The sequence below is a fragment of the Durio zibethinus genome, chromosome 5, assembly GCF_047325235.1.
Source record: "Durio zibethinus cultivar Kanyao isolate XHJ-2024 chromosome 5, ASM4732523v1, whole genome shotgun sequence".
Classification (NCBI taxonomy): Eukaryota; Viridiplantae; Streptophyta; class Magnoliopsida; order Malvales; family Malvaceae; genus Durio; species Durio zibethinus.
The window spans coordinates 8,187,862-8,191,879 of NC_143166.1; the positions used below are offsets into that span (position 1 = coordinate 8,187,862).

At 28.5% G+C, this 4,018-nt stretch overlaps 1 non-coding gene across 1 annotated transcript; it reads right to left on the reverse strand.

Annotated features, from left to right (window-relative positions):
* Window positions 1-1,832: 1,832 nt before the first annotated feature.
* On the reverse strand, window positions 1,833-1,938 carry LOC149518732 (small nucleolar RNA R71). Its single transcript, XR_016342521.1, has one exon. It is a non-coding gene; the product is annotated as a small nucleolar RNA R71 (small nucleolar RNA).
* Window positions 1,939-4,018: the final 2,080 nt, after the last annotated feature.

The window sequence follows — 4,018 nt, forward strand, 5'->3', positions numbered from 1 at the left end:
AAACCAATTTATTAGAATTTTTTATTAGCTTTTTTGTTCTAATTTTTCTTTAGTATTCAAGTTTCAGTTTTAAGCTTTTATTATTCTTTTAAATTTTTGGTTTTTCAAGATTAGTTTATGCACGCTGTTTTTAAGTTTTAAAGCAATTAAATTTTGTTTTTAACATTTTTTTTTCAACTCTATTTGGTAAATTTTAGTTTAAAGATTGAATCTTTCTTTTTGGTTTTATAAGTTTTGGTTTTGCTTTTATCTTATTCATTCTATTTGGTTCATGTTCTATTATGGTTTTAATCTTTCAATTGCATGTTAAACTTTGTTTAAAGATTTCAGTTAGAGTTTTTTAGAATGAAATTAATTTGGTTTATGCTTGTTTTGTTTAGATTGCATGTTTAGGGTTTAATCTTACTTTATCTACATTATTTGTTGTATGTTCTATTCAGTTTAAGTGTTTTTATTTAAATTAGTTTCTGTTTTAGATATTTTAATTGATTTTAATTTAGTTGTTGCATATTTAAGGTTTGTTTAATTCAGTTAGGGTTTTTATATTAGGGTTTGCATTATATTGCATGAGATTAGGGTTTCTTAATTTTGGTTATTGTTAATTGGTTTGATTTTAATTCTATTTTGAGTTAATTTTTTTCAATTGCATGTCTAAAGATTAATTTAAGTTTATTGCATAGTTTTAAAGCTAATTAGGGTTACGATTTTTATTGTTTTGATTAAGATTGTATGTTTACTTGTTTACTTATTTGGTTTAAGCTTATCAGGGTTTATATAGTTATGGTTCATTATTTATTGCATGTGAGTTTGGTTATTTTGTTTTATAGTATTTGGTTTATGCTATTTAGGTCTTATTTAGTTTTGATTTTAAAGATTGCATGTTAAATTGGTTTCATTTGTTTCAATTAAGTTGATTTAGGTTTATTTGGTTTCAGTTTAATATTATTTACATAGTATAATTTCAGTTTTGATTATTTTTAGTTATTTGAAGCTTGTTTAGGTTACTTCGATATTGAATTATGATAGTATTGCATGTTTTAGGTTTTATTTGACTAGTTTACATTATCTTTGATTTGATTTATCTAAGTATAAGTTTAAAGGATACAATTTTGGTACTTATGATCTCATATACACAATCTTTGAGGGACAATACTCTTATTCTTATCATTATATTATTTATACAATTATGTGCGCTTGCAGATCGCCTATCAAGTTTTTAGAGCTTGTATTGAGGATTGTTAGTAGTTGCAATATAAATACTAATCACTATGCTTATAGCTTGGAATTTTATTTTTCTTATTTTAATCTGTTTGGTTATTCTTGTTTTGTATAGCAAGGATTGAGTGTTCTAGTTTAGTACCTTTAGATAAAGAGATTGAGAAAACACTTAAAAAGATTAAAAAAAAGGGTAAAAAGCAAACAACTCTTGTAACAACTATGATTGATCAATTACAAGAAAATCATAGAGCACTTAGGGACTATACTGTCCTTTTGCTAAATGGTTTTCAATCGAGCATTAGTAGGCTAACTATTCAAGCCAACAATTTTGAATTAAAATCATCTATTATTAATATGATTCAAAACTCTATTCAATTTTGTGGGTTAACTAGTGATGACCCATTCTTTATCTTACTAATTTCTTTGAAATTTGTGATCCTTTTAAATATAATGGAGTTACTAATAATGCCATTAGATTAAGACTATTTCCTTTTTCTATCAAGGATAAAGCGAAGAGTTGGCTTGTGTCTCTTTTTCCTAGTTCAATTACTAATTTGGATGGCCTAGTTCATAAAAATTCTTGACTAGTTTCTTTCCTCTATCTAAGATGGTCAAAACGTGCAATGACATTACATCTTTTAAGCAATTTGATATTGAATCTTTATTTGATGTATGAGAGAGGTACAAGGAGCTTTTAAGGAGGTGTCCACACTATCGCCTGCCCAAATGGTTGTAAGTTCAAATTTTCTATAATGGGTTAGTAGGGCAAGCTAAGACTACCATAGATATTACTGTTGGTGGGGCTTTAATATGTCTATTGATGCACATATGACTTGATTGAAGAAATGGCCATGAATAATTATGAGTGAGCCAATGAGAGGTTTGTACCTAAAAATCCTACTAGGGTATATGAACTTGATGCTTTAACTAGTTTAACTTCTCAAGTTTCAGCCTTAGCTAAAAAGATTGAAAACTTAAGATCTAACCCTTCTTCTAGTAATGTTAATGCCATTCAAAGTCCTTTTTTTTCTTATGATAATTGTAAAAGGAACCATAATTTAGATAGGTGTCCCATTAGAGTAGAGCTTGTCCATTATATTGCTCAACTCAAGCAATAATTCAACCCATACTCTAATACCTACAATCAAGGATGGAAGCAATATCCTAACTTTTCCTGAGGTAATAACCAAGGGCAAGCTTCTAATTTTTGTAATAAACTTATTTATTAACTTACTTGGTTTTCAACCACCACTACCATAACAATACCATCCACCCTTACCACTTCAATAGAAAAAACCATTTTTAGAAGAAATGTTCATGTAAATTTTACAAAACTAAGTAGCCTCCATCAAGAACCTTGAAGTGCAAGTAAGTCTGCTTACAAATGCCCTCAATAGCTATCTTCAAGGATATTTACCTAGCAATATTGACCAAAACAAAAAAAAAAACAAGGTAAAGAACAAGTTAATAGCATTTTTACCTCAGAAAAGAAAGTGTCAAATAAGGTTATAGGGAAAGTTCTTTATTTAGATGAGCCTATGGATGATGAAATAAAAGAAGACCTTAGTGAAGAAAAGACTAAGAAAGAAGATAAGGATGAAGAGTATGAACCAACTGAAGATGAGGATAGTGAGAAAGAAGAAGCTAAAAAAGAAAATAAGAATAAAGTTCAATTGAAACAAACTCCAAGGATCTCTACTAGAAAAGGGTTGCAATTTACTCTTGTAAAACAAGTTAAAAAGCCCACTTTGGATAAGCTACTAAAAGAATTAGAGGATGCTATACTTACTAAAGAGTGTAGTATTATGCTTCAAAAGAACTTGTGAAAAAAGCTTCACAATCCAAGGAGTTTTTATACTCCTTGTTATATTGGTAATCTTTATTTTGATAAAGTTTTATATGATCTTGGAACATGTGTTAATTTTGTTGTTTTGGCATGTTTTTAGGAAATTAGGGATTGGGAAGTTAAAGTCTATGACTTCTTGTTTGAAACTTGCTAATAATTCTAAAATGTACCCCTTGGGAAAGGTGAAAAATATGCTTGTGAAAGTGTATAAATACGTATGCCTAACTGATTTTATTATTATGAACACTAAGGAAGATGATGATATCGCCATTATTTTAGGCAAGCCATTCTTGGCAACATCTAAAGCCTTAATTGATCTTGAAAAAGAAGAAGCAACCTTAAAATTTCAAAATAAGGAAATTGCTTTTAGGTTTAGTAATTTTGATTTGGTTGATAATGTGGTTAGGAAAAAAAATGACAATATGGTTAGAAAACAAAAGAAAAAGGAAAAGATGGCTAAGGAGAAAGCCCTAAGGTCGAAACCTAGGCTAAACTATAAAAAGCCCATAAAAAAAAAAGAGAAAGACCAATGATTATTTCATGGAAAAAAGAGGGTGATCCAAAAGTGATTAAAGAAGTTTTAAAGGATTTAATCAAGCTTGACTCTAACTAGTACTGCTTGGGAGGCAACCAAAATCTTTTAATTTCAGTTTTGCATATTTACTTTTAGTTGTTTTAATTTTTTTAGAAGAAAGTAATGCTTTTGTTTTTCATTTTTTCTTTTGGTTTTTGTAGGAACTACTTGTAAAAAGCTAGGATAAGCCACAACATGGAGCATTTCATGCAATTTTTGTTTCAGCCATTACCATTTTAGGGGAGTATCTTTTTTTCTTTTATGTTGTTTATGCTTTATTTGCACACATTAGGGATAATGTCTTATTTAAGTTTGGGGGGAAAGAAAATTTGTGCCAACGTTTTTCAAAAGTTTTTCAAATTTTTTATTTTAAGCTTTAA